Source organism: Peromyscus eremicus, chromosome 4, assembly GCF_949786415.1.
Source record: "Peromyscus eremicus chromosome 4, PerEre_H2_v1, whole genome shotgun sequence".
In the NCBI taxonomy this organism is placed as follows: Eukaryota; Metazoa; Chordata; class Mammalia; order Rodentia; family Cricetidae; genus Peromyscus; species Peromyscus eremicus.
In genome coordinates this window covers 57,191,294-57,204,612 of record NC_081419.1, presented here as the reverse complement: position 1 = coordinate 57,204,612, position 13,319 = coordinate 57,191,294, and the positions used below count along the sequence as shown (strand labels likewise).

Below are 13,319 nucleotides of genomic sequence, written 5' to 3'. Positions count from 1 at the left end.
ACTAAGTTTCTGCGGGGCTATGTATGATGGGAATCCCATCATCCACACAATATTTTACTGGGACAAATGCATTCCAAACTGCAGTGTTCTGGAGAACTGGGGAAGTATTGGATGTCCCTGTAAGGTAGACATCCTGGACCACATTTGGATAGCACCAGCACAAAGAAGGAAATCATTGTACTGAAGATATTTTTCCCATTTAATGTGTTCACTGGGAGTTGTATCTGACACAGCTAAGGATTCTGACTGCACTTGAGTGGCAGCTAGGAACTGGGCTCAGTCAATCTGATGCTCAGTTAGACTAAAGAGATTAAAAAAAAAGGACAGAGTGACACTGAGAGATTTTACACCTCGGCCTTTCCCAGGCAAACATTCCAACATCTCTAAAGTAAAAATTGTCAACATTCGAGGAAATTCAGAATGGATCTTTTAGTCAATCTGTTCAAATGAGGATCAAAACAACTTTTGAAACCTCACTGGAAGCTCACTCAGAAACTATGCCAACAGTTTTAATTTACACAGGACAGGGCATTCTCAAGACAAGAGTAGCTTTAGAATGTCCCTGCCAGGATCCAGTGGGCTGTAACCTAGAAGATTCACTTACAGAAATTCAATTTTAATTTTCTTCTCTGAAGCTGGGTGAACTTAACATTTTTTTCTCTGCCTCGATTTTTTCATCACAATGGAAGATCTCAAAGACCAGGTGGAGGTGATTAGCATAATGAATAGCAGGGACAAACCAATAATCAGAGCAGCATGACTTCTGTCTACCTATGGTGGTGGCTAGAATTAGTCACCCAAGGCTATCATAACAAAGTGCCACAGACTGAGTAGCCTAATAACAGAAATTTACTTTTCCATAATCCTAGAGACTAGGAGTCAAAGATCAAGTTCTTGGTACATCTGGCTTCTTTGGAGGCCTCTCTACATGGCTGGAAGATGGCTGTCTTCTTGCTGTGTCCTATTGTGGTCTTTTTTTCCCCTAGATAGATACATCTTAGGCTTCTCTTCTTCTCCTTAGAGTCATATTGGATTAAGACCCAGATATGATAATATTTAACCTTAAATGCACCTTAAAAGACCTAGCTTCAAATGTAGTTACACTGGGCTTAGGCCTTCAACATATGCATTTGGTGATACCACAAGTTAATAATGGACACTATAATTGTGCCTACCTCACAGGGCTGGTATGACGAGTAAATGAATTGATGCTTGTAAAGAATTTTGAACAGTGGGTAACATGAAGTCCTGCCATGAAAGTATTTGTTAATGGGTTTTTAAAAAATTAATTTTACCTAATATTTGAGGGTCCGTGAGTAGAGTCTGATGACTTGAGTTCTCCCCCAGGACCCATGTAAAGGTGACAGGAAAGAACTGAGTCTACAAAGGTTGTCCGCACATTACTACATGCATGCTGTGGTACACACACACACACACACACACACACACACACACATCACACATACATATATACAATAATAGTAAATAAAATAATTTTAAATGAGACAGGGACTCACCATGTAACCCTGAATGTCATTAAACCCACAGTCTTCTTGCCTCTACCAGTAATTATCCACACATAAAATTCTTTTTTTTTTAACCTGACTTAAATTATTCTTGTATAAAATGAAAGAAATTCTGTCTCCATGGCAAGCAGGAATCAGGCCTGAGCATTTATTATTTCTGCACTACGATTTATCTTAAAATTTAGTGTATGGTTATTTGTGTCAACTTAAAGGGACTGAGAGATGCCTAGATGAGTAAAGCACCCTACTGGATATTTCCAGAGAGAATTAGATCAGGAGGAGTCTGATCTAATCGATGGCATATACAATTGATAGACTGAGAATCTGAATGGATGAACTATTGGGAAGTGTAGAAACTTCAAGGTGGGGCCTGGCTAAGGAAGTAGGTTACTGGGAGTGTTTGTCTTAGGAGGGCATGTCCTGGCCTAGCTCCTTCTATCTTCACTCTGTTTCTGAGACACCATAAGCCAATGTCTATGCCTTACCGTACCCTCCTCACCATGATGGACAGAAATCTATGAAACCAGAAGCCGAGATTGATCTTCCCCACTTTCCTTGTTCTCTCAGGTTACAGCAGTAAAGTCCAACAAGCATACCTAGCACTTAAAAAAAAAAAAAGCACTGTTGTTTAATACAGTTTCTATGATTTCACGGTTGGGATATTCTGACCTAGTCCCTCATAAGAGAGCAAGACATCATTGGAAGCCTTGACTGGACTGATCACACACTTCCAAGATGCACAAGTTGTCAGTATTTGGAGGCAGCAGTTCCTCATTTGTGGACTGCCTCAAAGAGCTGCTTAAATGCCCTTAAAATTTCCCAATGCCTTTTATGAGTTGGACTCAGGATTTATCAGTCATAACATACACCACTCCCTGGTGGTGGAGCAGATCAGTGCTGATACCATCGGAGGGAACTACAAAACACACTGCCACACAGCAAACATCCACAGGAGCTAGCTACGGAACAGCTACCATATCTGATCAATTAGATGTTCCTGCCAGGACTGTGAAACATGTGGGGTGATGGGATAACGTGGTAACAATCAGATATTACAGCTCAGCACAAATGTTAAGTTGGGACAGCACCAGTTACCACAACTCAGACAAAGAAAGGCTTTCCTATATTCTGCACTGTGTTTATTATTACTTTGTAATTTTTAAAATTCTTTACATTCTCTATTTTTCTTTCTCAGTCTCACAGTTCTGGGGCAATGCCCCTTAATTTATTAATAGTTTTTTTTAAAATATATTTTCTGGTTACTCCCTTAGATTGTACTGTTTCTCATTCTTACCTCTATTACCTCTATTAACCAAATATATACCACAAATACTTATCTAACTACCATTAAATAGTCAATTTCCCTCCAGTAAAATTTTGCTTCCAACAATAACAAAAAAAAAAAAAAGTGCAGACATCATGAGAATCTTGTTCATTTCTTAAATCCCCAAGACCTCACACAGTGGGTCTTCCCACGAGTCAATAAAAGTGAAACATCTTTTGTAGTTTTTCATGTCTTTGTGAGAGAGCCGACACCCTTAAATACCATCTTTAGTTAGAACAGAGTGTATGTCTTCGTTTTCCATGGTTTACACTTTCTGATGTATTTTTACTGTGAATTTTAAATCAACATTTTTCAAAGATATGGGATGTCATTACCCTTTGACACAGTGGATCTCATGTAAATATATTCTCTTTTCAGTGATTTCTTTCCCTATCAGAAAGCCAAAATATAATTAAAAGTTTGCTTAATAAGCATCACATTGGAAAAGGGAGTTACTGTTTGATTTTATCACTCAGTGCCATCTGGTGAAGGAGGCATGTCTGAGAACTGAGTAATGGGTCCTCAAGCCAGCTTTCCTTCTGGAAATATGACCAACCACCTCCCCTCCACCAACTGCCTCATTTACTTCTTTGATATGAGATTGCCTTCCAAATCCACATGTGATGATCCAAACGTAATTTGTTTTAAAGAAGATTTATCACTGAAGATTAAAGAAGCAAGAGAAAGGAAACAGAATTTTTTGTAAAGACTATAAGGTTTGGATTTTTTTTTAAAAGCAAATGCTTTAAAAAAAAAGACTTGTGTCATCAACTCAAGATATTATGAAGTTCACAAATATTTTTAATATTCCAATTAATCCCTTAATCCCCAAGATGAACACAAAAGAAATTCAGAGGCAACCTCTTTAGGGGCAACCTCTTGAATCCCACTCTTTCTTAGCCAAACAAAGAAAAGTAATGGAAGTTTACACAGGACAGGGAGTTGCTATGACGTCACCTTTAATAGAACTAAAGGTGGAAGGCCTAGGACAGAAGGGGGAAGAAGGCACTAGAACCTCTAACCAGGCACAGCTCTAGCATTCAATGGCCAGTTCTGCTGTTACTGTCGTCTGCGATGGGATGTCTTTCTGTACGCTGAATATGTGTTACTCTCATTGGCTAATAAATAAAGCTGCATTGGCCTATGGCAGGGTAGGATGGAGCCAGGTGGGAAAATCCAAGAGAGATAGTGAGAGGAGAAAGGAGAGTGGGTGGAGACACCAGACTGCCATCCAAGGAGCAACATGTAATGGGATGCAGGTAAACCCACGGAACACGTGGCGATACATAGATTCATAAAAATGGGCTGATTTAAGATGAAAGAGCTAACTAGCAAGAAGCCTGATATAAGCCTCTGAATGATTATTTTATAAACAGCTGTGGGACCTCGGGCCTGGGTGGGACCCGAGAAACTTCTGGCTATAGCTGTCTACACCCACTGCACCTAACTGATCCCCTTCAGAGCATTCCTTGAGTCCTTTGTCCTGCTACATCTAGCTCCAGTACTTGCGCTGTTTCCAACTAGGCCACTGTCCCATTAACCATGTGTTACAACAGGAAGGCTTTCCAGTTGGTCCAGGGCAAAGACTCCTTCATGATGTCCTGTAACTGAGGAGCCAACACCTGCTTCTCCTCAGGACATGGACTCCTTTAGGTAAAATAGTTTAAAATCATTTTAACCAATTTGGTGCTCTGATAGAAGTGGAATGAAATGTAGTAGTGAAGAGATTCCATTCTCTCCTAGAAATGCCCAATAAAGCACATTTACTTGTATAAATGCAAAAATTACATGGGGAAAACAACCAAATCACAAAATATCCTGCACTTACTATCCCTAAATCAGTAGGCCCCTCCTCCATTTATATAATAAAGATGACCCTTCTCTTTCCCTAAATGATGAAAATCTGGTCCAGACAGGACTCACCAAACTAGAAAAGCAACCTAGAGGTACTGAGGAAAAAAGAATTTTCAATTCCCTCTTGTGCTATGCAAAGGTAATACAAATCCATGGTTATTAAAGATACCGTACAAAAATGTAGACTGATCTGAAAGACATAATACAGTAGATGACTACAGCAACTCAACTGGCCAAAGCAGTAATCCTTCTTAGACACAGCCTGTGTGTACGGCAGGAACTCAGGCATTTGGAGGCATTTATCCCAGACCTTACCCTAGTCCATTTCTGTGCACATAACTACTGGCTCCGAATGACTCAATGTCAGCTATGAGTACTATGGTTTGGCTCTGACATCCACTGAAGGGTAGAATGTTTCTCTCCTGTTAGATGAGCTGTGCAACCACTAACCAGCCTGCTTGAAAGTGGAATCAGCAGAGAGGAAATGAAACTAGCAATAAATCCTGGGCCCATGAGAGACAGAGTGCTCCACAAAACGCTGAACTTCCCTGTGGGCTGAGTTATTTTGGAGGGTGATTTTTGTTACTTTTTATCAAGTGGTTTTTATGATGCACCTAACTGGTTGTTTACCAGGAGGTTTAATCAGTGTGGCAGTGCATAGAAGGGAAGCACATTTGGTTTAAACCCATGCCTACTGTCACCACCCTAATAACAGGAAGTGGAGTTTAATTGGAAATAGGCGACATGGCTCTAAGAATAATCATCCAAGGCTAACTGCCTGAGTGGTTTTGATGTCAGATAAATTGGCTCTCTTGTTATAAAGTGCATCTCTCCTGATTAGTACTTGATTAAACAACAACAACAAAAATAACCTCTTCAAGCTGAAATATCAACAGCCTTCTGGGTTCCACTTTCCTCAGCAAGATAATGAGCATAGCACATTGTTTAGCATGTTTTAATTGGATGAATATTTGATACACAATGGTTTTTCTATCACCTTCTGTGCTAAAAGTTCCATTACCACATGAAGAATTGTCCTGTATTTTCTATCCCTACTTAAAAGACAATTGCTACACCTTGACCATTTACATATTTAAGTTTTCTTTTCATTTATCCATTTGCGTTCATCCAGCAGTGGTTGAAGGCTCTCTGCTTTTGACCTAACTTCTTCTTTCCAAAATAAATTTTTTTATTATTATTAAGAGATTTTCTATTCATTTTTACATACCAACCACAGATTCCCCTTTCCTCCTTCTTCCTGCCCCCAGCCTTTCCCCCTAACCCACCTTTTCCAAGGCAAAATAGGTTTTTTTAAGAGTTAAAATTGAAGTGGATTTTTGTTGCACCATTAAGTTCTAAGAAGTTACTGTGGGCACTTTGTTCTATAAAAAATACACACACACACACACACACACACACACACACACACACATCCACACACACCCCAAGAAATCAGAAAATGTGGTCCTGGCCCTCCAGAATTTTATAAGCTAGCTCAAATTAACAAAATAGGCAGGGTAATGAATTCTTTTAGTTAGTTTTAGCTGTCAGTTATAGAGTAAAGTACAAATCAGTGTAAAAAGAATCACAAATGAAAAGAATTGGTGGAGAGGCTCTTAGACCTTGCGATTTGACTCATCGGACAGGAATGGGCCAATCGAAAAAGGGTGTGTCAACCTTACAAAGCCACATGATACTCTAAAGTGAGAACTTTTTAATTGTTCGTCTGTTATAAGTCTTCTTAAACTTATTCGACTTTTGTGGCCCCCTTTTGTCTGAGAAACATTTACAGGAGCCTGGATATAGGCATTTAAGCTAGGTAAATAATCAAACATTTACTGATAATAAATCATGAGGAAATATAGTAGAGAATTTTTTGTATACAAAAATTTATACTTTATTAGACAGAACTAAATTAACATACTAATTCATTAGGAATCTTTATTTATTTTACATAAAAGAATTAAAATATTGGCTGAATATTTGACATTGTTGGACATAGAGCATCTTCAGCATGTTTCAGAGTTAATATTTTGATTTGATAATCATCAATACTGAGAACACCACTTTGCAAAACTGCATATTATGCATAATATGGCAGAAATATGTTCATGGCCCTTTCAGAAACTTAGAATGTGCATCTCTATGCATCTTCTGGTAATATATCTTTAATTCCCTGCTTTTGGCTATTTGATACATTTAGTATTATAGCGATAGACTGGCTAATACATGATTCTAGCCAAGTTGATGAGATATGGAGGATCACTGAAGAGTTCAAAGCTTCCGGAAAACTTTTCTTCTTGATAGACCATGACAGCAACTTTATCCTGGACTGAACCTTAACTCCCGACTCACCTTTTATGCCAGAGGTCAGTTTGCATCAGATCTCTCTATACCTTATGTCAGCCCCAAAGCTCAGAGAATTCCAATCACATTAAGAACATAAAATCAGGAAAGGAAAGTTCTTGTCACATAGAAGGTCTGAGTAATCTGAGGCCATCTCCAGGCTGTATGGTGCACAAGTTCACGGCCTGCAGAGCCGCTGGCTGATCAGAACACAGAATCTTCAAGTCACATAGAAGCCAGCCCTGCCAATGATATCAGGATTATCTGTACTTCAGGAGGTAGAAAAACACAGCCAACAAAGGCAGAATTATAACACTCACTGAAGGCAAAAGGACAAGGAATATTTGTGTTGGGCATGTGGCTGAACACTAGTGAAAGTCAGTGTGTTTACTTCTTAAATTTCCAAATGTGGAAACTGAAAAGAAAATGACAAAACAAAATAATTTGTTTCCAGAGTATCTGATGGATCCTTACAAACAATGAGAGAATATGGAAACATAGGGTGTTATGACAAGTGAAAACAATATCAAAATTAACACCTGTTTTAAAAGACTTTGAAAGGTGAAAAGTTTGCAAGAATCTCTAATATTTTCAAAGATTGTAAGATCTTTTCCCTCAAATGAAAGCAAGAAATTTCAAAGGTCTTTCTCTTAAAAGCTTCCCAAACAAGCATAAGAGATGTCAGAAATCTCTAATATAATGGTCTTTGTTTACAAACATACATTCTAGCACATTTTCCCCCTCAGCTTTGCAGTATACTTGGCATACAGGTTGTTAAAATATACCTTTGGCCAGTAGACAAATGCAAAGAGATATAGACAGTCCCCACAAGTTTACAAAGGGCTGGTCTGCATAAACACACCTAGAAATCATATCTCCTAAGCTCTATTGGCATGCCTAGGTGGACCCTTTCTACTGTCGTCATGATAAGTGGATTTAGGGAGAGTACAATTCCAATATTGCATAGATTGGAGGCTGTACAACTCCAATATTGCATAGATTGGAGGCTTCTTCTTTAGAAAGAGCATGATAGAGAGTGCTGTGTGGACCATTACTTTAATCCTATCTGAAAATAAAGAATATGCCAGAAGCTTATGCAGTTAGTCACCAACTAAGTCACCCTTTGTGTGTGTAACCTACTAAACCTTCCCAGATGTCATGATCTTGTTAAATTGGAGAAACTCGTGGACCACAGCAAACAGATGCTACAACAGAAGGAAATTTTCTTTGGGGCCTAAGAGAAAGAAATTTCCAATTAAGAAATGCCTGGACATTTTCATCTCCCATCTAGTTGATTGAACCCTGAGATGTCCTTATGTCACACTTCAGAATTAAAAAAAAACAACTTTCTATTTCTCTCCAACTATTTTTCATGTACACATAAGCATTAGTTTAAAATAAGCTCACTTCTGTGTCCTTTTAAAATTACTTTGGCACCTTCAAAAAAAAGGAAAGCAATGTTTTCATGTAGAAGTGGTTATAGTTACTCCTTTTGTCTTTATCCATCTGGTGTCCACTTTGCCTCTTAACTTCCTGTCCATTCAGGTGTGAAGTTATACAGTATCTACGGTGTGCCTAACTCTTTGGTGTGCTGTCAGCCATCTATTCAGGCAGAGTCACCACAAAATGCAAAGGAAATAGATCTTCTATGCAAGTGCGGGACAGATGTCACAACTTCAGTACCAACCATTCACCTGTGATCAAGTGCAATCCGCATCAGCTAGGTTCTGTGGTATCTTTCTAGTACAAGATGAGACCATCCGCCTGGAAACTGCTTCTCTGACAGTTGCCCTCACTGTTCCCTGCATGTTTCTAATATCCCTCACCACTCTACACAGTTTCCATTTGTTCTCCCCAATAACCACTAGACAGCAGACTTCATCAGAGGCCCAAGGCCCTGAGGAGGGGTCCATGTGAACTCAAAAGCAAGTAGCTACTGATTTTAAGTGATCACGTTTGTTCTTTAAAGGTCTTCAGCCATATTTTACGAAGACTATTTTCTTAGATCAGTTTTAGAGACTTCCCGTAGCTCCACATCTCCGTAGGCGCGTGACTCCCTCCACGATCACCCTCCTGAAGCAAAGTGGCAAGTGATCCAGGGAATGACTCAGCACTTCACAGTTTACAGGTGAGTTGTCTTCATGCCATGAGCTTTGAATGTGCACAACATGGCTCCACTATTGTAGTACCATGCAGTGTAATTCCCTTGCCCTCAAATTCTTTTGTGTTCACCATTCATTTCTTTTTCTTCTTTATCCTTGGAGTCATTATTGCCCATGATTATGCTTTTTCCAGATTGCTCTATAGCAACTGTGTGACACTTCAGAAAAAGCAAAGTCATAGACGCTACCCAGCTCATCACACTGGCATCTTCCAATGAACCATGGTTTATTTACCCACTCACTTGTTAAGTATCTTAATTGCTTCCAAGTTGGATCAATAATGGATGATGCAGGTATCAATTTTCACCTGCAGATTTCTGTGTGGACACAAATTATAACTCATTTGAATAAATATCAAGGAACATTATTAATGGATTATATAGTAAGAGTGTAATTAGTTAAAAAACTGTCAAACTCTTTTCCAAAATGCTAGCCCGCTCCTGTTGCTCACATCTCCCCATCAATTACAGGTGGTGTTTTGAATGTTGGTCATTCTAACAGGTGTGCCAGTACCATGCCGTTGTTTTAATTGCCAGTCCCTTAATGATGTGGTAGTCAACAGCTTTTGTAGGAGACAAGGCAGGCATGACCTGGCAACCAGCCTATCTGGCACACTGCACTTCTAAATAAGAAGCATGGCACACCATGCTCTTGAAGGTAGAACACTGAATTCTGAAGGAGCATGAGTGGCTGGTAGCTGGCTCGTAGACCAGTCTGCACTTTCCACTACTTTTAATGTGCTTTTTCCTCATAGAGATCCTGGTGGTATATGCTAATCGATAGGATTCCATTATATAAGCGGATGCTCATGTGCAATAAAGCAGAGGACATTCCCTAAAACGGTGTCCAGAGTGGTTTATCTCTAATCCCTTTACCAACCCATGGGCACTGTGGTCTTGCCAGGGGACATCTCCCCACCCCGTAACAATGCCAATCTTTCTATATGCTCTTAAGCTATCTCTGTATATTATTCAGTAAGGTGTCTGTTCAAGTCTCTTCCACATTCTTAACCAGCTTATTCTTTTTCTTATCAAAAGATTTTATAAGTTCTTTATGTATTGCAAATAATGGTCCTTTATCTGGTACTGTTTGGAAGTTTTCTCCCGGTCTGCCTTTGTCCTCTCACTCATTCTTACAACACAGGTCATAGAGATGTCCCTCATTTTCATCCAGTCTACTTTATCAATTCCTTCTTTCATGAATGGTGCCTTTAGTCCTGCATCCAAAAGGTAATTCCCACAGTAAGATCTTTTTGATGATCTCCTAACCTATTCTAGGGCCTTCCTAGTTTCGTGGCTTACATTCATACCAATGACCCATTTTGAACCAATTTTTGTGAATGGTATAAGGTCATTATTGAGATTGTTTTATTTTCTGTCTCAGCACTCAACAGCTATTCTTTCCCCCAGTAGCTGAGATTCTAACATCCCGGGATTCTCATAATTCCTGCTTATATTTTTCATTATGAAATAGTTCTCCTATTTTCATCTGATGAAGTCATCCCTCATTTTTCAAGAGGGCATCACTATAATAACTAAATTCACTAATTAAGTCATACCTACATATTTTAAAGGGTGCCCAGTTGCTTGTCCTCTACTAAAGCATAATAATGAGCATCTCTGGAGAGGAGTGGTCATTGAATCTGCCTTTATTACAACTTCAAATAAAACATCCTAGCCAGGCGGTGGTGGTGCACGCCTTTAATCCCAGCACTTGGGAGGCTGAGGCAGGTGGATCTCTGTGAGTTCGAGGCCAGAGTGAGATCCAGGACAGGCACTAAACTCCACAGAGAAACCCTGTCTCGAAAAACATACATACATAAATAAATAAATAAATAAATAAATAAATAAATAAATAAAACATCCTGAAACCATCATATATGAAAAATTAATGAATCATTGTACTTGCCAGTTTTCAGGGGTTCATGTTGTGCTTTTCCACTTCCAATCTGTCTTACAGCTTTCTCCTTTCCAATGTTTTGTGAAATGTGACTGCACCAAAAAAAGGGGGAAAAAAGGTTTACTAACTAAATTATGCCTGAAGAGTAGAGATCTGTTGTGTTACTCATGGTCTGTAGGCTTTGTATTTAAAAATCTATTTGTCAGTATGTACTCTATATCAGAATTCAAATGTTCATGTTCTTGTCTTTCTTTGTGCTTCTCTAGGATTTAAAATAATTCAGTATACTAGTGAAATAGATAAATGGGTCAGAAAAAACTCTTCTTGATATCCATTTCCCAACTTAAAGGAGGCATTGCAAAGAACAATTATTCCATTTCCAATATTACTAAGATTTATTGAACCAATTGTTGATATTTATAAAATGAAACTGAACAGTTTCTTGTTTTAAAGGTTTATTTTGTGTGTGTGTGTGTCCATGTGTATGTGTGAACAAGTGTGCAGGTACATGGGGAAGCCAGATGAGGCTATCATATCCTTTGGAGATGGAATTACAGGGGTTTCTAAGCTGCCTGAAGTGGATTCTGGGATCTATACTCCAGTTCTCGTGGTTGAACAACAAGTGTTCTTAACTGCTGAAATATTTCTCCAATCCTAGAAAAGCTTCTTAGGAAATTATGTATAACCCCTATTTTTGATGAAAGATAAAATTATGAGGAAAGATAAAATACTAGGGGAAAGCAAGAAATGGCTATTGGGATATAATTGAACCCTGAGAGCTGTAAAGAGGACATTAAAACAAAATGGCCGTATAATTAAAGAATCCAGTATTACACCATCAACGTCGTTTCTTGAAATCCCAACGACATCAGGGCCCATTAGTTTTGAGTAAATGAAGTTCCACTAATGTTCCTCAGAGTCTTAAGCTTTAAGCTTCTGTAAAAATATACCTTAATTGATTTTGAAGATTTAGGAATATTTTACAGACACTAACTTAAATGCAACAGGAGTAATCATCACCATCCATTTGTTTCAGCATCGACTGCTCAGGCTTACAGCAACGGTATATGATGGTTTTTATAACTATGTATAAGGCGCTTCCTTTGCTCTGGGTGATAGCTAGACATTTTCTTAGAATCTATAAAGGCAAGTAGACAAAATCATGGGTCCTCTAATGGGTTCCTATGGAGAGCTGAAGATGTGATGACCATCAGTGTGAATTCTCCCTGGAAACTCGTTTTGTGGTCCAATCTTCTAACACATAACCGCTTTCCACTCAAGAAAGAAGAAGAAGAACACGAATGTCAACACATTGTTTTCATCTGACAATTGAAGCAGTAAGACTGGTCTAAAGATTTGGTACCAGTCTAAATGACTGAAACATATGATCTCAGCCTCATCACAGAATGGGGGTTTGGTTACACTTTTTCTCTTCAATTCTATTTAGTTTCAAGTACACTACAAATATTTTGCTATTTTTCAATAATGCCTTTCTTTGTTTTTCCAAGATAAAAAACATGATGACCCCATGGTTATTGCCAAGTGAATGCTTTGCAGTAAAGCTGCCACTGCTTTCTCATTTTCATTGTTCTCTGTTAAAAAAAAAAAAAAAAAAAATCGGCAGGCTGACTGCTGCTCTTACAAGCCAACAAAATAAGATCACGTCTGAAACTTCCGCCCAGACCTCCATTTGGGTCTGCTTTTCAAGAGTGAGATTACATTTTCATACCACTGAAGCAATAAAACTCTCTTCCAAATGGCTCTGCATTCCCACAACCGTGTGGATGTTACAGTTAGTATGCAAAAACAAGGGTCGCTGAGTTGGGGAGGAAATATCAAGTTCAGAACTCTGGCTGCCTTAGCATGAAATGAGGTCTTTTTCATGTCCTTGTGTTCTCGGCAAATGAAGAGCCCCGGGCTTTAGAATAGCAAGGACAAGACACAATTGTACTGGCAAGGTGCTTTCTAAGTCATCAGCAGAGCTGAGGAGTGGGCTACCGAGAGCTTGACCGAAGAAACAGTACGGGGAGTCAAAGAATGCCCTAAGAGCGGTCTGGAGTGACATGCCCCCACTTTCACCAGACCCACGGGGCACGACTGCAGCAAATGGTGTCCACACAGCTGTGGGTTATTGGGAAGAAACCTGAAATGAACACAGGGCCCCCCTTTAGCGTCATTCACTGCTTTCACAATGTTAACTGTGATTTG

General features: G+C 39.1%; 1 long non-coding RNA gene across 1 annotated transcript; it reads left to right on the top strand.

Moving 5' to 3' along the window:
• The first annotated feature begins 3,836 nt into the window (after positions 1–3,836).
• LOC131908141 (uncharacterized) lies at positions 3,837–10,138 on the top strand. Its single transcript, XR_009378558.1, has 4 exons — positions 3,837–3,939; positions 4,407–4,503; positions 8,649–9,178; positions 9,346–10,138. It is a non-coding gene; the product is annotated as an uncharacterized LOC131908141 (long non-coding RNA).
• The last annotated feature ends 3,181 nt before the right edge of the window (positions 10,139–13,319 follow it).